This window comes from Cyanistes caeruleus, chromosome 13, assembly GCF_971803275.1.
Source record: "Cyanistes caeruleus chromosome 13, bCyaCae1.hap1.1, whole genome shotgun sequence".
Lineage (NCBI taxonomy): Eukaryota > Metazoa > Chordata > Aves > Passeriformes > Paridae > Cyanistes > Cyanistes caeruleus.
The window spans coordinates 8,975,550-8,998,585 of record NC_141713.1 but is presented as its reverse complement, the minus strand read 5'-3'; the positions used below and the strand labels follow the sequence as shown (position 1 = coordinate 8,998,585).

At 39.8% G+C, this 23,036-nt stretch overlaps 1 protein-coding gene and 1 long non-coding RNA gene across 4 annotated transcripts in view; one reads left to right on the top strand and one right to left on the bottom strand.

The window, feature by feature from the left end:
• Window positions 1–2,809: 2,809 nt before the first annotated feature.
• The window catches only part of LOC147650687 (uncharacterized), a 183,680-nt gene continuing 163,453 nt past the window's right edge, over window positions 2,810–23,036 (top strand). For 2 of the 3 annotated variants that reach the window (XR_015275934.1, XM_086849553.1), the window contains exon 1: window positions 2,810–2,855. The gene's annotated coding sequence lies outside the window, so the exon portion shown is untranslated. The remainder of the gene's footprint in view (window positions 2,856–23,036) is intronic. The other variant, XR_015275931.1, reaches the window with a different exon arrangement.
• The window catches only part of LOC111934069 (uncharacterized), a 40,394-nt gene continuing 24,264 nt past the window's right edge, over window positions 6,907–23,036 (bottom strand). The window contains exon 2 of the long non-coding RNA XR_002867003.2: window positions 6,907–7,054. This is a non-coding gene — a long non-coding RNA (uncharacterized LOC111934069). The remainder of the gene's footprint in view (window positions 7,055–23,036) is intronic.

The window sequence follows — 23,036 nt, the reverse complement described above, 5'->3', positions numbered from 1 at the left end:
GGAAAGGTTTTTTCGTAATTTGCTGTACAAAGTATTGGAATATTTAACAAGGAGCAGCTCATATGCTGTTAACTTGTAATCCCTGAACTGAAAATCAATCTAAAAGCCAGTTCTTCCTGGTCTTTTAATGTCTTCTATGCTTAGAACAAGCTCCATTGTTAGAGGATATTGAAGTGCTTTGCCAGGGGGATGCTTCCTTTCTGAGGTATTACACAGATTTAGGTTTGAGAAGGTTGACTGATTTGTCCAATACCACAATTTGGTGGCAAAATTTAGCTCCCAACCCCGGGTCCAACTGATAGTCCTTGCTATCTCTCAGGGATTAGTTGATTTAAGTAAAGTGTCATAAAGCTGCATTATTTGAATGAGCTAATAATTCTGAGCCACCCTGGAGTAGCTGGCAAATCTGCAGCAAAGAAAGAAGCAAAGGAAAAACAGTTGTCACAGTTTTACATCTGAATAGACACAGGGCAAACTGCACCAAGCTGATGAAATGCATAAAATGGTCCTACAGCAGATTTTTACTGTGCAATCCTGTTTGACATAATCAGTGCTCCTGGATTTTGTGTGAGCTGTTCCTGGATTTCATCTGCCTACGAGGAGACAGAAATGCTCTGCCCTGGGGAGAACAATTGAGGGGAAAAAGTGTTTCTTAAAATCCACATTAAAGACCTCTCTGCTTTATCTAGAGCTCATTAGAGAGTTTAAAGAAAACTCAATGTCGTGTTTAAATGCTTTTCCCCCTCAGTTTTATAGATGGTTAAATGGCACACAGGTTGTGCTGTCTCAGCCATCAAAAGCTAAGAAAGGAGGTTAAAAGACCCCAGGGATCCTTCACATTAATTACTACTACTGTCAGTTGGTGTGAAACCATGTTTGGGCTTTTTAGAAAGGAAGAGTGTAATTTGTGCTTTCAGTTAGGGCTGAAACAAATCCTGCAGATACTGATGGTATATACTCACATGTTAAAATGACTAATTTGTTTCCACTGAATTCTTGCAGTTAACCTGGAAAAAAAAATATATGGGAAACCCCCTCACCCTATCCCAATAACTCCAACTGAATTTTAGCAACCTGAATTGGCAGTCTGTAAAACTGGCTTGAATTAATTGGAAGCCTAATCCACGGAAATTAGCTAAAAAATGCATTATTCACTCCAGTGTAGCAGCAGGGAGGAGAAATGAAAGAAGCAGAGAGGAAAAGCAGAAGCAGCACCTAAGGCAAAGGGCTGTCATTTGAATTTCATAATCGAGGGTGAGACAAAGACACCTCTTTGTCCAAGTAAACTACCTTCTGAAAGGGGAAATCTGAAGAAAACACAGAACTATGTAGTCTGAGCTTTGGGGCTGGTTGGACTCTGCATCTCCCATCATTTACAGTGGTGCACAAGAACAACCAAAGTGAAATGAAGCTTCTATAGCACAGCAGCACAGTGTATGGGTTGCATTTGCCACTCGGTGTAGTCTAGTGTAGTCAGCCTGCTGAGAGAGACACATACAAAATAAAAACTGGGGTGCACCACAGCAACAGAAAGACTGGTTTGAAATTCCTTTCCACACCTGCATCCTACCCCATGTGATGGCAAGGCAAAAAGAGATGTTATATGCAAGTTACACCCAGGTGTGTGCAGAGAAATGGCAAAGACTGAAAAGATAGAAATTTTCTAGAGTACATAATGACAATTACCTTGACAACTGGTAATTATCTGGTGCTGCCTAACAAGTATATTTCAGAAGGCCAGAGGAGTTTGGTGCTTTTTCATTGAGTGGTCCAGGCTCTGAGCAGGAACTGCTGTTAAAACTGGCACAGCAAGGTGGGAGAAGGGCTGGCTGCAGGCTGAGACAGCTGCACTGGTCCCTGGGCTGGGACAAGCACCAGGGCTGAGTGCAGGAAGGGGACTGGACCATGGTGGGGGGCAGAGAGGGGAAGGATTAACCCTTTTGGTAGCAGTGAGTTGTTAGATCAGCCCAGGTGTGTCTGAATCCCCATCCTGAAGTGCCCTACCCTTGCAGTTTCACTTGGCTGCATTAAGCTTGTCCTAAAGTCTTTTGGTGCTATGTTGTACAGTGCTCACACTTTCCTAAAAGATGCCATTCACTCTACCCAGGATTCTCATACTTTGCCTATGAGAATTTGGCACATAGATACAAGTTTATCTCAGGAATCCAGTGTTTCAAAGAAGAGATCTTAGAGGTCGGGACACCAAGAACAGAGTGGTTCACAGAAACACAAAGTCTCATTTTCACACATCTCAGCAGCAGCACAGAGAAAGTTAAAGCATGGTGCTGGCATATTATTTTTAATTAGTATTGCATCCCCAACACACTATGACCTCCTTTTTGCTTTGCTACATATGTGTTTTATGATGTGTAACCACTCAGCATCTGCTTCTGCCATTTATAAATTGTCTACAGTGGTGCTGCAGGGCTATACACAGGTGTGGGGAAGAGGAGGCTGTGCTGCCTCCCAATTCCTCCCTCATGCAGCTTGTAATTCCCATGTGAAACTGCTCCTCTGCCTACCTGTGCACACCTCTCAGGGGGCACCTGGAAGTTACTGATGTTTGAGAACTGCTTTAAGATCTTTGGATGAAAGTACAATTGAATATAAACTGATACATTTAATTTTTGGGTTGGTGTAATCCTCATAGAAGTGAGGAAAGGTTATCATAGCCAATATCTACTTCCATCTGACCCTCACACACAGGTGAGGCACTTCTTGCATTGCTCATGGTAGTGCAGAGAGCAATTTGACACACCTGAACTGTTTACCTCTGGCAGTATTTAACTCTTGTTAGGAGTTTTAGGCTAGCAGAGCTGCTGCAGAAAGAGAGGCTCAAGCCTGCTGCTCACCAGGTATTTGTGTGCCAAAGATGGGACAAGTGGAGAGTGGGTTGGTGTAGTCCCTGCTCCTTCTCAGCCTGGGTGATAGGTGATGAATGAGGTTGGTCTGTAGTGGGGTACAGCCTACAGCTCCCTGGTCTTTAGTGCACTGAAGTCTTTTTTGCTCTGGGAAAGGTAAGTCCTTGAGCTCTGGAGATAAAAGGACTTGGGGAGATTGTGTCCAAAATATGGTATAAAGTGATGATCTGTGAGTGTTCTCCTGGTGCTCTTGAAATTTAAAACTCATTTGCTGTGATCAAAAAGCATATTTGCTTAGAAGAATTATGTATGGGTAATGGTCTGAGAAGCTGGTCATGTGTCTGGTTACTCTGGAAAGTAATTTCTTTAGTTTACAAACTGCTACTGACTGGGAAACAATCGCAGAGATGAGTCTCTGTAATTCTTCACCCTGACAGTGTAAAACTGCTTTACTTGTAACCATATTTCTTCCTTAAAAACAAGGAAATTATGATTTTCAGGAAGGAAAGGAAGAAATTAATACTGCTGTGGTCCTAGTTCTCCATTTCTATCCTACTAAAAATCCTATTGTGCCTGTAGTATTAAGACCTAAGGAAGGCAAAAGGAATAGCTTTATCAATCACCTGGATGTGGTTTTGTTATTAGCAGATACAGTTGTATCCTGGTTCTTCTGATCAAAAAGCCACACAGTAATGTCTAATTAATCCAGGTTTGACTGGTACTATCTATGAGTTGTCCTCCAGCTTTGTATGTGATGTAACTCTTGGATATTTTTCAGATATCTAGATCCAATTGCTAAGGCAAGATTGAAATTCTGTTTTGTTTTTGCTTGTTGGCTTGGTTGTTTTTTAATTGCTTAATGTGCTTGGGCAAAGGAAGAACAGATGTTTGGGTGCCTTTCTGGTTATATGTTGTAATTAGGAAAACCTTTGCTATCTCTCAGAATTAGCCTGCTAGTTCCTGATATCAATGTGGCATTTGTACTCTGATTTCATGAGAAGACACATGCCAAATTCTGTGCTAGTTACTTGGGTTAAACTTAAATAGCTGAAGTTTTGTGTAAGATTTCCTGTTCCAGGGGGAAATGATACCATGATGGGATTTAATGAATTGTGGACCTACAAAAGCAACATAGCTCACAAAGTGCTTGGTCAGCTGAACTGCTTGTGCTGCAAATGGTAAAAGTTCTGCTGCTCCTCCTTTCATAGGCATGGCCAGAACCTGCAAATTAGTTTTCATAATGAAAATGTGATATTAGACATAAATGGGAAACATGTGCAGTTGTGTTGGATTGCAATTTTGGAATGAATGCCTAGTTGTGATCCCAGGACTTTTGCATTAGTTTTGTTCATTTGAAGGCTATCAGTGATTTCTCTGGTTCAGGCTCAGACCCTAATTAAAACACTGAGCTTAGCATGGCACTTGGAGATATGCTACCATCTTGCTGAGGAAAGAACCTTGCCTGCTGTTTGATTTTGAGTTCTGCTGGATGGTAAGATTAGCTCTTGATGTTAAGTTAAATAAGTGGTTCAATTATAATTTATTTATATCTGTGTAATTCACGATTCATAGCTTGACTCTGGGTTTTTGGGGCTTGTACTGCAGATTCTCTCTCATTCCAGGAGTTTTCCAACCATCTGCATCTGGTGCTTAGGGCTGGGGAGCAAAGCAGGGGGTGGTGGTGAGCCCCAGCAGTGCTGCTCTGTGCTGGGCTGGTGTTCTGGGAATGCCCCTTTGCTGCAGGGGTGAGATGGATCCTCGTGCCCTGGGCAATGAAAACTCCAGAGATCTGAATGTGAGGGAAGAACTGCCAACATGGGTGATGTTGTGGGACTTGCCTTGTACCCTGGGGAAAAAACGGAGCCCTTCTTTTGGGACGATCTGCAGAATAAACACTGGCATTTGTTGTCTCTGTAAGAAAGTAACAGTGACAAAACACAACCAATAAATGAAGAAAAAAGAGATAAGGAAAGATGAAATAGTGAGATAGGAAAAAAGAGGTTGAAAGACAAAAGGTGAAAAGGGAGAGAAAGGTATCAGATTTCTTTTGGCATTCGTGTGTTCTGTATATAGAGTTTGAATATATTTTCCAGAAGAGGATTTCCCCTTGCATTTGCAATTCAAAGCTTCTAGCAAATTCCACTGTTTCCCTTGGCACTTCTTCACCCTCTGTGGATTTTCCAGTTCTGCTTTTTAGATGCAGTGCAATTGTCAAACTGTGCAGCTTTATTTTTTTCTCTTCCCTGAAGCAATGTGGCTTAAGGTGTATTCAGGCATTCCTTAAGTTTTTGGTTTAAAAACTGAACAAGTGGAGGGATGTTGTTCCCTTCCCTTTACAGTTTAATTCATGGATGGTCTTTAGGACTACTTGGATATTTGACAGTGTTTCTTGTCCTCCTTCACTTTATTCCCTTGCATGAATTAGTGGATAAAAAGATTTGGGATTTTCCATAGTATGAGTAGATGGTGATATGCAGCTGTTATATTCAAGGAAAATACCAGTAATGGGGTGGTTGGGACATGCTCATAAAGATAAATACTATCAAAGGGGATGATGTACTTAGGATAATATGCAGAGAAATAGAGTTGCTGCATTGCTGTCTTGGGAACACAAAGACTTCTACCCCACACAGCAGCTAATTCCATCTCCCCTGTGTGCCTATCCAAAATGTTGATTTTGGCCAGCCAGTTTGAAATCGCATCAATAAGAGGATAACAAATGTTGCCTAACAGTGAAGAGTACAGATGGTTGTTTGGTTTATTTTTACATCTCCTAGTGTATAAAATTAATGATTTTTAACAGAGCTTTGCTTTGCATGCACGCTGTTAACAAGCTGAAAACATTTCATATTTGTCAAAGCAGGACCGCAAAATAAAACTGTGATCACTAAAGCCTGGGTATCTGGAGAGAATCTTTATGGTGGAGAGCAGAGAAGTAACTAACATGTGGCTCTTCAAAAGCCCACATGCAGTGAAGATGTGTTAAGAAAGTGAAAATTGTTTCAACTTGTTCTGAGGTGAAGTAGGATCCTGCTAATGGATCCATTACACACATGCAATAAGGGTTTTCCTAATCACTGCTGTGATGCGCTGCTGAAAGTATTTGGGATAAGCTGCAGTAATAGCTAATTGTATGTGGAGGCCCAGCAGCTCCACCAGGCAGAGGGATTCAAAGGGCTGCATGGGAGAATTCACTTCACAAGAGGCCCCTTTCAGACACTCTCCAGGTTTGGAGCTCCTTTCCTTTTAGTACACATTCTGGGAAAGCACTTTTATAATCCTCCTTTAGAGTTATTGCAAGCGAATGCGGTGATGGTTCAATGAAAAAGCATGAAAACAGTAATGGAATTTCTTTTCTTTTTTCTTCTTTTTTTTCTTTCTTTCCTAATAGGCCCTTTAGAAAGTCAGACCATATGTGTAGAAGCCTTATTAACTAGAGGCCAGGTTTCGAAAGAACTGTGGTAAATTACCGAGATGAATTTGAAAATAAACCTAGAAAACGCAGATTTGAGTTCTAAATTGGTACTTAAAAAAAAAATAATCAGACCTATAATTGCTTGGTGTCTTATGACATTTCAAATAATGTTTGGTATAATTCTTATAAGACTGAAACTTATTAGGCAGAAAAAATGTAAGGGGATCATTAGAATGCTTTCACTTTGAAATAGCTTTCTTAGAAGGGCACTACAGTTTTACATTCCCTGTATTTTAATACATTTATTGCAGAAAATGATTTTTTGGTAGGCTGTGTAAATGTTCTGGATGATCTACATGTGAAATACATAAAAGCATTACACTGTTTTATGTAGCTGAAACTCAGAGGAAGCTGGGGGTGGAGGGAGAAGGCATTGCTTCTCCCTCAGTGCAGAAGGATTTAAAAAAAATAATTCTAAAATATACTTGGTTTGCAAAATGTTCTCTGTTTATGCTTGTTCCTAACTTGTTACAGGCATGTGCATTGTAGGGCTGTATTTTGGGTTGGTTATTTTTTATTTTTTCCTAACGGTACAAGTAGAAAGGATGAAGAACTCAGAGAAACAATGGGCAAATCTTATGAAGACTTTTATTCCCAGTTCAAATCAAGGACTCTTTTCAGATATGATCTTAATTTCCTGTGGATTAAATGACTTTTGTTCAAAGGTCTCCAAAACCTGTAATTTTTGCCTTCTCATTCATCAGCTCTTCTGGTCACTCTGTGGAAGAGGGAAGAGAAGATCTGTTAATTGCCTGTCTAAATCAGATGGATGATTATATCATAACCTTGGGTGTGTGATGTATTTCAGAACAAGTGTGCACTATCTAGTGTGACTGTATTCTTTGGAAACATCATATTCATTGTTTTCCTCCCCAAACTGCTGTTAGATACAGCAGGGTCCAGCTGGTTGAAGCAATATTTTTTCTTTATTATCCATTAATAACCTTTTCAGATTTGCCTGTGAACCTGAAAACTCTTCTGACAGAAAACCTGCATAAGAAACATTTCAGTTCTGCAAACTATCTTCAATAAAAAACCCGTGTTTTTTAATTAATTACTGAATTAAATATCACTTATTACTGACATCTCTTGGAAATTGCCAACTAGACCATGTTTATGGGAAGTAATTTGAGAATTATCGAGAAGGATAGGCGAATTTTACATATTATACAATTTCTTAGATATTATAAAATGCACATTAGTCTTTCTTCTAGATCATAAAATCCTTAAATATTCCATGTGTTTTTTAAAATTGATTTCTCATGTTGTAGATTTTAGCTGGCTGAAGATAATGGTGACTGTTACATTTTAATTGTCCCGAGAGGTGAAAGTGGAACAACTTTGTCCTGTTATTTGTACTTTGCCTTCGGGACTTAAATTTTCTAAATGTTCCTGCAGATAATGATTAAGAATTTGAAATGTTTTGGGGTTTTTTTTCCAAATCCTTATATGCAAAAACGTAAATTGGTGAGCATGTCTAAGATGGCAAGGAATATCTGCCTTTTTTTTTTTGTGCACCTTAAAGATTGGACTGGGAGCCTTTCCCAAATATCCTGAATTACAGCAAATGACAACCTTTCAGTGGATAAATTAATTTTAGGTATCAGTTTTTGCTGTAATAAAAGGCAGTGTTTATCTAGAAATGTGTTTTTCCCTGTTTTGGTCGTTTACTGGTCATGCAAATTGAGCACAGCTCTGTTTCTTGCGGTATCACACAAATGAGTTAGAAATTCTACTGTGAATTAACACAGATTTGGCTACAGATGGAACGGCAGGCAAGTCGTCATCATTATTGTTTAAACCTATTAATGTTTACAAGTGTTGTTTTAAATCAGATTTGTTTTTAAATAGGATGATTGTGAGAATCCTTTTGTATTTCAGAGATGAAAGAAAATGAGAGAAGAGTCAGTTGTGGCACAATTGAAAAAAGTGAAAGATTGCAATATAGTATCTCTGCAAAGATTTCACTGATGCTTGTGGAAAAAAGATTGTTTCTATGATTACTGTTTGTAGAATTATTAGTGAAAATCCCAGTAGTACTTATTGCCTGAGCTGCTGGAAAAATGGATGGATTGAGTTGTTAGGTGTGGAATATAGTGAACTCGTTGTGTAAAAGCCTTTGATTTCTCAATTACTTCCAGCTTATCTTAATCAGGACACTGATTATTGAACTCCCAATTTAGTCTGAATATCTACTCTCTTACTCTCTCCTAGATGTGACTGAATCCTGTTGTATCAATTTATTTTCTTCAAGAGAAGTCTGATTATAAATGTGGGCTGAGGAGCACGTTCAAAGGCCTCTGCAGGCATTGGGAACTTGGGGTTTTGGAGTCCCAAGTGTTTTGCTGCTGATGAGATAATGCCACGTTTGGCAAACAGCTGAACACGGCAGGAGGTGAGGTTTGGCCTTGGCACAGATATCAGACGGTGAAATTGTATAAAGCCCCACCATTCTGAGCATTAACATGGACACTAACTTCTGCACTCAATATTTTTTCATGGACTCAATAGAAATTTTCCTCTCTGCCAGTCTTGTTTGTATTTTACAAGTAGCAGATAAATGACTGTTGAAGAAAATAAACAAAACAAATCCCCCAGGCTACAGCTCCCAAAGAGATTCTTCTTTTCTAAAGGGGAATTTAATGAAAGGTAACAGTTTGTGTATGAAATGTATTTTTGCTTTCTAATTAGAGTTCTAATTAAGTGACAGAATTGTCATTTTTTGCCTACTGGGCAAAGCTTTACTTATATATTGGAGATTTAACTTATTTTCCTTTTTTCTGCTATGAAATTCCATCCTCTGAAGTGGAATATTGATAAAGTGAGAGGGGTTACTCACAGATCAAGTACATCTCAGCAGGCTGTCCATGCTTTCTATGAGCTTTGATTTGGGAGTGATTAGTGCCATGTCTGGCAAACTAATGCTAATTTAAAACTCCTTCTGTTCTTGACCCCAATTCTCAAGAGTTCATGGAAGGTACCTGTTGCAACAACAGTGTTTGTAATGCAGGCACACACACATTTAGAAAAAATTCTGAGCACCAATCAGCAAGTAAACAACTTCTGGTCTTTTCTGATTGTTGCCCATAAAGAGGTTTATAAAGAAGAAAGAAATGAGACTTCTGAGAAGCCTTGGTTGATTAAGAGCTTTGTTATTTGTATAACAGCAATAAACACAGGACTGCTGAAAATTAGGAACTTAACTGGTCATAGTGCTGGCATTTGAAACTTTAGGACACTTTGAGATCAGGCTTCAAAGGTGATGCATTTGGTAAATATAACTGCTGTTCACTACTGAAATGTAATAATGAAACAACAGGACAGGGTATCCTGGACTTGATGGGATTAGCTACTACAGACAGGTTACATGTGAATCCCTTCCTTTTATTGTTTTAGGGAGTTAAGTCCTGTTTGACAGTTTTGCTTCTGAAGGAGTTTTTTTCATGATCAGTCTCTAACATCTGCCATTCAACTTGTTTCTGCCTGGCCAAGAAATTGCAAGGAATTCTGCTATGTTAGAGTAGTTACATCACTGCAGAGGGAAGATTGCTGAACCTGCAAGCCCCTTGTTTCTGCTGTGCAAGCATTCAATATTTCATGTGATAACTTTAATAAATTTTGTGCTTCTGTTTAGAGAGATGAGCTTACTAATGAAACAGATATTTAAAAGTTATTTTTAGTGAACATTTAACATGGCCAGGGCAAGTTTTAGGCAGGTTAGTAGGAGGTGAGAAGTTTGCAATGTCCTGAGGCATCCGCTTCCACTGATCTTTCATATGTGATTAAATTGCTGCTTCGAGATGTAAATCTTGCCAAATAGCTGCTGGCTTTTTTATATAAATTACACAGATGTAACAGGGCAGAATAAACTTGATAAGCTGTATGAAGGCAAAGTGCAAGTTGCTTATGCTCTTCTTTTGGCTAATTGCTTCTATTCACTGCTTAGCAAGAGCTCTCTCCTGTCTTTTTACTGCTGTGAATTGCTTTGCGCATAAGCAGCTAGAGCTTAAAGAATATTCTTTGTAGGAAGATGCAGCAAAACACTTCTGCTTCTGTTCTTTGCCCTGTTTTTATTTATTTTTAAATGCAAGACAGTTTTATCCTGCTCCTTAATCATGGGGTTCCTTTTCTGCTAGGCAGTCTTGGCTGATGTGTGGATTAATGGTCTCACTTGTGAGACTGTGGAATGGGAAAAAGCAGAGTAGCAGGTAGCAATGTCAAGTGACAAGCAGTTTAAGCAGGAGGGTCAGAAAAGCTGGAGAAGAAATGGGGCTGCTGTGCTGCATCCTGCTGTGTAGGAAATGTGGTGGCCCAGGAGTGAGTGTACAAATACATCATCTTTCTGCAGCAGCCTTGCTGTGTGAGTGCTTTTGCTTGAGACCTTCCTCCTGCCATTTCTTTGGAGAGGTACAGGAAGTGACAGCAGGGAGAAAGAGCTCTTCTCTCTGGTGTGGAAGTCTGTAATTATTGCCTTCCCCATCCATGATGGTGGTGTATTTTTAAAGGTACCTTCTCCCCTCTGGGAAACAGAATTAAGTGCCCAGCTTGGCCCTTTTTTTGAGGTGATCTTGGAATGTATGGCAGCTCTGAGACCAGGCACTGTGTGCTGAAGCCATTTAGTCATTATGTCCTGTAATCAGAGGTAATTGCCTTGGGTGCTGTAGTAGTGTGCCATGTGAAACTGGGTAAACACAACTGGCCTAATAGGACTTTAGTTAGTATGAATAATTAAAACATGAACAGAATGCATTCATGGAAACTTTCTAATTCTTTCACTCTGCCTTTTCACCTCTGTCTTGTTGTCCAGTGCTCTGAGGAGGGTGTCCCTGGCAGCCCCCTTGTCCTGTTTGCCTTCCCCCTTCCTTGTGAGGTCAGGAGGAAATGGCAGCTGCTCTTCCTCATGGGGCTCCCAAAATGTAGTGGGGGTGAATGCTGCCAGTCCTCTCGGGAGGTGGTTCTGAGAGTAAACTCACACAGGTGGCAAGCCAGGGCTCTTCTCATACCTGGGGAACTGTGTACAAACTTCCTGCTGTTTTCAGGCTTATTCAGCAGCAATGTGAGGCAGGACTGTGGCAGTGCTTGTGGCCACTGATCATCTGGCTTGGGACTGCAGTTTGCAGCTTTTGCTTGCAGGAGTTTGCATCAGAAGTTGACCCTAAACATTTCATCAGGACCAAAGTGACAAGTTTGTTTCCACAGGCAGCAGTGAGGCTTTGCTTTGTTCCTCCCTCCTTCACTACAGCCTCTCACCCGTATCCTCTCTGGGACATGGGTATCAGTGCCAATTTTGAACCAGTTTGAATTGTCAAAACACATCCTGCTGTCTGTAATTTATTTGTTTTTTAGGTGTCTTTTTGTTACACAGTATTTGTTTTGATTAGGAGTCACATCACTTGGGTCTGAATATTAATCTGAAAGTGATTCAGTTCCGTGCCAGTCTGATGAGTGTGTCTCACTGCTCTATAGCCCAGCACAGTTGTCCCAGTGATATCTCTTATTTCTCTCAAGATTTTGCTTGCTCTCTCTGAAGCAGGACACTTCTTAAAGGTAACTCCCATGCAGTCACACTTCCCATGCTAATCTTCCTGCTCCATACTGCAGCTCTGCTTGGAAAGAGGGGTTGAACTTCACTGGTGCTGAATGTAGATGACACCAAGAGCCAGCAAACTCGGGTCAGGGCACTGCGGTCTTTACAGCCCCAGCACGTGGGAACAGAACAGGCAGGAAGGTCAGCCCAGAGTGAGGACTGACAGAACCGAGGTTGGTGTTGGAGAAACATGCAACTTTAAGCATGGCTGCATCATGCATGTCTCTGCACAGATCCTGAGCTCTGTTTGCCTGCTGAAACACGTCTAGGGATTGCAATGTGTGTGTGAATAAACAGTCTCATCTACGCTATTCCTTTTTAGTGTAAGCCACTTCTTAAGGAGTGATTTCTGAGACAAACACACGCTTACACAGGTACTCTCTGCTGCACCTTTTGGAAGAGAAATTTCCATGTCCTGCCCTCCTTATCTCCAAGAACAAACTCAGGTGAAAAAGTCCTTAGTTGCTATAAAGTTCTATCACAACCTTGTAAAACAAAACCCTAAGGCCCTTCTGTTATCATCTCATTAGAGGCTTAAATGAAAGGAAATTGAGAGTTAAGGCTGAGTCATTTCTTAGACTTATTCCACATTTGCTTGCATGCATATACAGTGTGTTCAAAGTTTGAATGCTCTGAGCAATTTAACTATTCAGGTCTTAAAGGCATCTAGGAAATACAATAATAAATTTTAGTCATAGGGGTAATGTAGCCCTGTGGTGGAGGTGACTATAGTCCTATATTTATCCTCTTACCAATGTGGTTCCTAATGCAATAACCATAACAGGAACTCTAACTATTCAATATTCCTATTGAAATAAGTTATGTTTAATTATAGCTGAATTCTGGTCTTCCTCAGTCTCCTGAGTGTTCATGTTTTCTGGAGGGTGGGTTTCAGATATATTCTCTCACCAAAGATATTTAACAAGTATATAAACCAGGAGTTCCTCTGGCTATGGTGTAAGCTGAGTCTCCAAGTGCAATGTGACAAAGAATTAACGGAGAAGACAAAACCCTACAACCTCCTTTCAGGTGTAGGGAGTGATAAGGGTTTCCCTGAGCCTCATTTCACCCTGCCAGCGTGGGTTAGGAGCATTCTTAACCCTTGACTTTTTATCCAGTTGACTCAGTACACCTTAGAGGAGACAGTCTGAAGGAGTCTGATGTGCCTTTGGTTGTGTGTGGCAATTTCACTTTAAAAACTGAGATTATGCAAAATCAGCCCCTTTAACAGCCTAATTGAGTTTCATGAGGTTCCTTGACAGAAAAACTGAGTGTTGCCAGTATTCTGCTTTTCATTGCTGTTGGCCTGTACTTGGGGAATAATATGTTTATGAAAACTAGAAAGAAAACAGGCATCCCACACAATCATCACATCTCACAATCTGATTCTCCTGCAGTTTCCCATTATCTTCATGCACCCAGTTTTTACATTAAAAGCAGACAAATACTGCTGAGGAAGGGTGAAAAAACCTCGAAACCACAAGGGTGCCAACAGTTGGAAGCTAAGACAGGCAAGTTGAGGTGTTTCAGGATACTGTGCAGCCACCTTTTCCCTTTTCTTTGCTCTAATGCCTGGGAGTGTGGTCTGAGCCCCTGCAAAGAGGGATTTTGGATTCCTGTCGCCCCTCCACACTCCCCCAGGGAAAATGCCTGTCCCTATTCCCAGTACCTGTGCAGGAGGTAGGAAGCTAATGGGAATTTTTGTGTGCACTACAGAGTGTCTGTGCTTCTATTTCTGACTGACATCCTAGATGAATTATTAGAATTCATTGTGTAAGAAAGTGCAGATTACTTTGTGCAAATGAGACATGAACTGCCTCAATTAAATCCCTATAACTGATTTATTTAAAAGAAACCCCAAAAATGCTGAAATTTGCAGGGTCATAGTCATAAGGAAAAAATGTGTGATTTGTTTAAAAAAAAAGTATACCAAACAAAACCCCAATTGTTTTCTCTAAATTGATTGCAAATGTGCAAGTATAAGTAACATTTGGGTTTCTTTAACAAACTCCCAAGTGATTCAGCAGTTGCCAAGGTAACAGTGCTACTTTTAATAACAATAAAGAAAGCATATAAAACTTCCACGCTTCTCATTGTCTAAGATAATGCTGCACTGATGCTGTAATAACATTATTAGCATGTCCTTTTTTACTCATTGAGAAGCATGTCTGGTTCATAAATTGGCTGTACAGTAGCATCTACCACAGTGGGGTCTGGGCTCATCAGGGCTCCTGGATACTGCAGTGATGTGAAGAAATAAAAATCCATTTCTGCAAATCCATTTCTTAGAATGACTTTTTTGATTTTTGTTTTCTGAGGCTGTCATTGTAGCTTGTGTTTGCCCTTTATTAGTTAACTGAGTATTACTGATCTCTTTAATGCAAAAGTATCAGCATAAGCAAGTCCTGCAGGTAGTCTTCAAGACTAAACTATACCTCATAAAACATTGAGGATACTCTTTTATTATTCATGGGAGGATGTGCATTACTAAAGAAAATTCAGTTTTAGTACTAAAAAGTTGTTGTTGCATGCTTTAGAACTGCCCTGTCCAAGTCTAAATGGATGTCTTCTGTTGTGTGTTTTTTTTTTTTTTTATTCCCCCACCCCTCTTGAAATTTGAGCTTCTAGAGAGGTTTGGCAGACAGCTCAGTGTGGTTACTCTGGATATAAACTCCTAGGTCTGGGTGGATTATTTGCATTCTGAATACTTGACCTCATGTTTCATTCTATCTGAGTTTTCCACCTCTCTATCAAGATTTTGGCACCTTAGTGCAAATATTGATAATATTCCGTATATGAGTCAGTGGTCATCCATTCTTTATTTCACTGCAGCTGTCTGTTGGTGTGTGAACACAATGGAGTCTGTGGCTCAGTCCTAGCCTGCAGCAAAAAAGGAAAGTGTTATAGCTTAATTTTTTTCCTTTGGCATTTATTGGTAAGGAAACAAGTATTTTAAAGTATTTCGAGTTGTTTGATTCTCCTTAGTCAATGTGCAATATGCAATTCCTGTGCTCAGCACTCACCTTCTGAGCAATGGCCTCATTCTTTTCCTGTTCTTTGCCGAGCACATCTGGGAGTTGATTTGCTAAGGAGGTGTCACTGGGTATTTTATCTCCTAATGTTTATGCTGGTGATCAGCACCCTGTCTGCCACAGGCAGACACTCCACATCTCACTTTGAAATGCAATGCAGTGTCTGGACCCAATCAAGTGATGCTGAAAAGAAACGCTCAAACATCATCTTGGAGAAAAAAGGGCTTGGAGGGCTAAGAGGGAAAGGTTTAAATCGGTGTCAAATGGTTCTGAGTTTCACTTGGATGGATGGGCTTCTGCAGATTCATCAGTGGATCTGCCAGTAGGATGCTGCTACATTAAAACACAGCCCTGCCCAGCCTCAGATGGACAAGCAGGAGGTAGCCTAAATCCAGTTAAGGACTGAGGTAGCACAGGCTTTTGTTTTTGTCTAATCAGGAGTAGCACTGGGCTAGTAGCCTGAAACATACAGGCTAAGGATGTATATAAGGCTTAAGCCTTTCTTGTAAAAGAAACTGTATGCTCAGCAGGAAAAAAATAGTGGGAATGACTATTTTTAATTACTTTTATAGTTAGCTGTGAATGGATCACTGATGCTATTTAGCTGTTTGATTACTGATGATTTAGTAACATAGTTGAATTCAAGAGAAGCTTAGGTGCCATTTTGATCAAATTCCAATCAAAGATGACACTGTCTGGGGCTGGAGCTGAAAAATACTGTCCTTTATTTTTCAATTGCAAATGAAGTTTTCTACTCTCATAGCTGCTATTCACTGCTTCAGTCACAAGCATGTTTTGTTTATTTTCATTATGGACTGCCTGCTTACTGTTATCTTCTGCTAGCCACCTTTTGTGGCGGATGCCTTTTCACCTGGCTCACAGCAAATGACTTTTTTCTGGATGGATGGCAGAGGTTTTTTTCTTTACTGCTTGGTTGTTTTCTGAATGATCAGTTACAAATAGATCATTCAAGCCATTTTAAGTTAATTTTAAATAAATCCTGCATCTTGTGGCATACTGATGTCTGGAGAACTGTTCTTGTTTGGAAATCCTTCAAATACCCCATCACCACCTTATCAATTAATAACAAAGAGCAGCACAAGCCAATGTTTGTATCATTGCAAACACTTGCTAAAAATTGATTCTAGGGTTTTATCAGCTCTATCAAGCAAATAAAATTTGAATAGGTCTGTGGAAGGCAGTTGTTTTTATAAAAAAAATTGACTGTTAACCAACCTAAGCTCTTCTGTGCTGAAGAGATTTTAAAGTCTCCTCATGGAAGCTTGAAAGTGCTGATTATGCCAGCAGCAACCCCTTTTACCTGAGAAGTTAATTAGAAGACAGGATGGACTGGTCACAGGGTCTAGAGCTGTGCTGGGAGCAGGAAACTGATGTAATTCATCCTTCATGGTGTCGGAATGCAGAAAGATGATGGTGCTGAGAGGTGCTTAGTATGTGTAGACAACAAACTACTTAAGTCTGCAAAGTATTCACGAGCAAAGATAGGGTTGAAAAAACTGTCTAGCAAGTTGAGATCTCTGAGGTTCATTACTGCTGTCACTGAGTGGTGTAGTCCTAATTTTCAAGGTGTCTTAGGAAATATTTTCTATGGCAGGCCATGGTCATGCCAATTGCCTTAAAGAGAGACTGTGACTGGAATATGTAGAGCTGTGAGTTTTTTCTGATCATAAATCACTTTACTGATCATGGTGTGGCAGTTACTGATGAAGATCAAAGATCTTTGGCAACTGCATGTTGTTTCTGCCAGTAGGTTTTTTTAGTTATGTTATAAATGACCTTTTAGAAAAGTGGAAAAGGAATAAAAGATAACCATTCCCAGTGAGTCTCAGAACACCATTTTCTCTTTAACTTGGTAGTAATTTAAAAACCATTGTACAGGCATTTAAGAATTCAATTTATCCAAGGAAATTTTTTGGAAAAACATTCCTTTTAATCACTTGACTATGCTAAAACTAGGTAACTGGAGATTTTTGTTACAAAAATGGTCATGATTGGAGTAATACTGTTACTACTATTTATTGTTAATGGTTGAAAAGGCAGCTTTGAAACATTAAACTTGGGGAGTAGTACTGATCAGACTGATTTATAACTGGGTGAAATAAAGCTCTGTGTTCCTGATAATCTCACATGGAAGCAAATAGATTAATTCAAAAGAAGTCTGAGATTAAGAATGGAGATGAAAATCTGGCCTAATTTATAAATTTTACTCAGAAAATGGGAACTATATGACATTAGTATGTGCCATGCAAGGTAACTACATTTTCTGGAAAATAAGGTAATGCAGAAACATCTGTGGTAAGACTCTTTGCTGCTCTGGTGTCTTTTATAAATTTTACCTGTTATGGTCTCCCTTACACTATTAGTAAAGAATTTGAATGCCATTGTTGAACTTCAAGTAAATAAAAAAATAGCAACCCCTTGGGTAAGTGGAAGGCTGTCCTTTCTCCAATGGCCTGAGACCACTGAAGGCAGGAGGTCAAGGTCATTATTCTGACTTCAAGGTGCCTTTTCCAGCTGTGATGGAAAGCTGTTTGGCTTGGGATGCTTTCCCTAAGGAATGAATGAACAAATAATCTGGAAGGAGGGGGAAAAGTGATCTGAGTGCAGTTACAGGAGAGGTTTTTGGCCCGTGGTACATGGTGGGTGAGGAGTGGCAGAAGAGAGCACTTCAGAGTGAGGAGCTTGTGCATAGAGCAGGGATCCCTCAATCAAGCCTTGGGTATAAGAGGAAAGGCTTTTGAAGGATTAGAGTGTGCTGGGGAGAACTTGCTGCAACTCAGATTCTGTTGTTTTCTTTGAAATGCAGGAAACAGCCAGAAAACTTTTTTTTTTTAATATTGTCACTTTAAAATTCAGCCTTGCTTTTTGGTGGAGTTTTGTGCTGATGACATGGAAAAATGTTGCATTGCTTGTTCTCTCTTTCTGTGACCCTTTGTGAAAGTGTGTCTATGTTTTTTTATGTGAGTGTTATCTTTTGCAAGCAGTGTTGTCAAGCCAGCTTGTCATGTTGTTAGGGAATTTTGGACTAGATGGTGGATCATACTGGTAATACTTCTGGATTAAAACCCTTGGGATCTGACAGAACTGGAACATGTTCCTCCCCATTTTCCTGCTCATACAATTATCTGTATGCTCTGACTTATTTATTTTTTGTGTGTTTTGACTTCTTTTTTTCTATATTTTATTTTTATTTCATTTTTTTTTTCTTTTGCTCAGGAGCCCTCTGGGTACCAAACAGATTGCCACAGACACAAAGTGTGCTCTGTGGCTGCCTTCAGCCTGTGAGGTTTTCCCCAGGCTGGAGAGCAAGGCAGTGTCCCTGCATTGCACTTATGGCAGTGTCTTGCTGGCATTTCACAGATGAAAAACTATCCTTTCTCCTTTATTCTGAACTCAAGAGGCTTGGTTTGGGATTTTTTTTTCCCCTTCAAGAAGAGAGTTGAACCAGCCCTCAATGTACCTGAACTCTAAGATGGCGATAATTTTCCTTCATAGGTCTGGTTAAATATGACATTCAGGTTTTTTCTCCAATATTTATTCCCCAATAGAGTAAAGTCCTTGCTCTTAAGGGCTGCATATTCCATTGGAGAGTTGGTTTCTTCTAGGCAAAGGGTGAAATTTATAAAGAAATTTAAGGAATTTATAAAGAAAACCAGTAAAGAGCTTTGAAGTGTGTAGAATGAAGTGTGTCAAGGATATGTTTCCACTTTAAGTAAGCCAGATTTGAACTTTAACTTTCTGCTTTCTCTTTATGACATTCAGATCAGAAGGATAGTGAGATTACACCAAAATGCTTGTGTATTTGTTATTCCAATGTTTCTTGAAAGACACGTACTGTCAAGTGTATTTGTGTGTGAACTGTTCTGCTTTTCTTTCACTTGAATGGAGGCTTTTGTTTCAAAGGCCAGCATGAAAATGACTTCGGTATCTTTTTGTAAGGCATTATTGTAATTGAAATTATTTTTTTTAGAAAATAGCATGTCTTACTTTCATTTTCTGTAAATAAAATTGGCAGGCTAAAGGAAGAAAAATCTGGGCTTTCAGTCTAAAGAGATCTTTATTGCCATAAAATTGTACACCTATAATTATCAACCAGTGTTGTAGCTGTTCAGGCTTTTATAACTAAAATGTTTATGCCCTTGATTATCTGACTTACAGTAGCAGAACAGGCTATTTAAATCATTGTGATAAAATGAATTGAGCATCATGGCACTTAAACTTCTTGAATACCAACGGATTTAAAGCACAGACTTTTTGAAATGGTGCCCACTCATCCTCTTGCTATTCATCGTGCTTCTCTGGCTCCTTCTCCTCTAACCACTGATAGCAGTGCTCAAACATCTGGTCATTGAAAAAACAAGAGTGAAAACACAAGTATTTGATTTAAGTGATGTGTGCAGTGTTCTCTGGGATGAAAGGAATGCCAGAAGGATGTAGTACAGTGTTATTTGCCCAAGATACTTAAGGCTCTCCTGGAAAATTAGTTTAGTAGCCAGTTTTGAGGAGAGGTGTGTTTTAAAGGGGGGGCTGAGCAGTGGTGGAGTTTTTAATTCACCACACTGAAAATCTTTAGCTGCTAATAAATGTAAGGCTGTTGATCTCTGTGAGGTTTACAGTCTGCTGCTGCTGCTTTGCAATACTCAGCTCTCCACTGCCACTCTGCTCATGCCTGGGAACAGATTGCATTTGAATTGTCAGAAAAATGGCATTGTGTTGGTAGGATGGGCACAGCTGCTGCTTAGACTTCAGTAATTCTTCAGAGTAACACTTGGTTTGCAGTGAGTTATCTGCAAATTTAATGAGGAAAATATAACCACACGCACCTTTTAATAATGTAAGTGACTCAAGTAGCTTCATTGTTTGAGATGATTACTGTAAATAGGACAAGGAACCAATATTTACTTTTGCTTTAATCTCTTCCTCATGATTCATAGGAGCTGGCAAAATTAGGGAATAATTAGAATCTTATTCCAGTATAAGGAAAAGTCTATTACTTAGCATGTGGTGTTTCTCTGGCTAGCAGAAGGAATCTGGTTTAAGAAAATGCTTCATCCTCACGTCTTGATGAAAATGAAATATTACCTTTGACTTTGGTGTGGCTGCATCTGTTGGAGGGTATATATGAATAGGTAAAATATGCTGGATGCGTGGCCTATAAAGTGGTTTTGGGATCATAGGATAAAAGTTGCTGTATGAATGTGAATTAAGTTATCTGATAAACCACAGCTCTAGGGCAGGGATGAGGTTTTTTGGCTAAGGCAGCTTATTACACCCCTTCTGTAGGCACTAGAGCACTATGTATCCAGTTCTTCCCTGTGGATTCACTGACCTGGGTGATCCAAGTGCTTTGTCCTGCTGTAAGGCAGGCACTTCTTTGGGCATAGCTATGATAGCTGTAGGAATGCCCTTTCAGTGACATCTAAGAGCTTTAGATTTTGCAAAAAATGAATAATATTGTGGTCTTGACTAAAAAAGACTAAATGATAAATACAATGGGGTGAAATACTTAAGTGCTTCCAAAGCCCTGATTCCAAGTGCTCTTGCAGGGTAAGTCAGAGGTAGGAAGGTGCAGGGCCAAAAGAAAAAATTGCTGCATGATGGAGCCACAGCACCTTTTTTTTCCTTTGGAAACCCTCTTTCACATACTCCTAGGATGCAGGGTTTCTCCTGGGGGTGATTTCTAGATTAATGCTTCCTTATTTTCTATCCTATTCTCTTTAGCACTGCCACTCTTCCTTGTTTTAGTCTCCCCTCTAAGAATTTATTCATTCTCTTTTGGAACCTGAGTCTCAGTTTTTCCCTCTTCTCCTATATCTTGTTTTCCTCTAAATATCTTCATTTTATTCCTTTAGTCTTTCCTTGCCCTTAAAGGTCTTATGACAACAAGTTTCATGGAAAATCTAGATTCCAACTCATCATCTGGGCATGCTTAGGGAAGAAGAGCTGTGTTAATAACTGGAAGCTCTCTGTGTGCTGTGCTCTAGGGAGATGATACATGTGAAAAACATGCCAAGAAAAGATTAGTCAAGGTCAGGGGCAACCTAGCCTGGACTTGCCTGGATCAGAACATGCCTCTTATTTCTAAGTGCAAGCAAAATATCCATTTGTAATGTTTTTCTAGGGCAAGGACACTTTGATTTGCATTGTTGCAAAGCTTTTTTTGGCCACAGATAGAGGTAGACTCCTCTGATCAGATTTTCCTCCATAAAGATGGCAGGTAGGTATCTCTTGGGTGATGCAATTAAAATCCATCTCCAGTCCCCTTCCTGTATCCACCAGCGAGCCAGTGGCATCATGAGCAGCTGATCCTTAGGGCTGTGTAATGAGTAACCCTTGTGATTGATTTCCTTCTATTTTTGTGGAAGGCTGATGTATGAAATTTGTCAGTTTGGGATCCCTGGAGCTAGGAACGTGTTTGATCACATCTGCTGGCAAGCAGAGGCCAGTGGGGTATGTAAGCAGGAGCCTGGCCATGGGTTCAGGTGACTGCTTCCCAGTTATTTTCTCTGGCACTGCCTGAGATGAGAAAGTGGGGAAATTTCTGAAAACCTGTTTTGCTCAGTCCTAGGCTGCAAGGGAAGGGCATTCCCTCCCACTCTTCCTTTCCTTCCTCTGACTGTCCTCACCTTCTCTCTCTTGCCTTAGGGCTGAAGGGGGTCTGGAGAAGAGAAAGCTAAGCACCAGAAGAGGAGGGAAGTTGTATGTGGGGTTAGGCAGAAATTAAAGTGGGATTATCTGGAGGGTGGAAAGGAAAGAGCAAAACTCTTCTCTTTACCCCAGTTTTGGTAATTTTATAAACTCCATTCAAAAAGCAGTAACCCTGCAAACCTTACCTTTGAGCACCTGTACTGTTCAGTGGCTTACTGAGATCTGTGAAGGTTTGTCAGTCAAGGTTCTTGTTTACTTGTAACAGCATAGAGGCATTTTGAAATTGTCTTGTCAGTTTGCCTTTACACCCTGGGCCCTCTCCTGGGTGTCTGAACATAGAACCTGTTAGAACTGCAAGGATCTAGCACTGTGGTTCCAGGAATAACAGCCAATTTTGATAAAATTATTAACATCCAGAGAAGAATAGGCAGGAAATAATTTATTTACTGACTTTTAACTTTATTTTCTTGTTGATTGCAGATAACTTGTGATTTTTTTGGTGCTAAATAAAACCTATAGAGACTCGTAGGCCTCTTTTTTGAACAGGTAAAAACAGTTGGTCACATTGAAATGGAATATTATGGTTTGCTTATAAGACATACAAATCATGGTATTTTTGGTTTTCCCTATAAGTATTCTGATCTGATAATGTTTCTGCCATTAAACTCATCAACTGGGTTATTCCTGGAAGATGAACAAAATAGCTTATAAAATCTTTATGTAAATTACTTCCCTTAATTTGAGTGGTTTTCCATGAAACAATTTTTTTTGGGGGGGGGGGTGGTATTTTAACCAAAAACTATATGCTTGCCAAGCTCCACCTTGACCTCTGTTTACCTTTGAGGGCAGCCAGCTTTGCTATTCATCATTTTATAGGTTGAAATTAATGGGCTCTGTCTGGTTCAGCAGAAAAGTTCCAGTTTCCTGAAAAGCACCCCGAGAGGTTGTTTTTACAGTGCCCTTTGTGCTTGAGCAGACATGGCAAGCGCTAGAAAGTCTCACTCAAGCTGTTCCCTTGGGACTTCCAGCTCTGTTTTGCAGACAAATGAATTTTCTGAACTTCTGGGTTCCTATCCTCACTGAATCTCTGAACCTCTTTTGAAGCCTGCCTTGTTCTTACAAGAAACCTTAGTAGAGAGGAGGTTTGTTTATGAAAGGATATATTAGACTCCTTCATTTGAAGCCAACAAAAGCAGCTCTCTTTTCCTGGCTGTTCTAATTGATTTTTATTTTTTATTTATTGTTTTGAGGTTAAACAAGTCATAGATTAAAAACCCCTTCAACCTACGCCTCTAGATATTTTTGCCACATAGTAAAAACACAAGCACTAGTGCAAAGAAAAAGCAAAGCACCAAAGATTGGAGTGTAATGTTCCTGCAGATGCTTTGTCTGTGCCTGCTTAAATTCCTCAT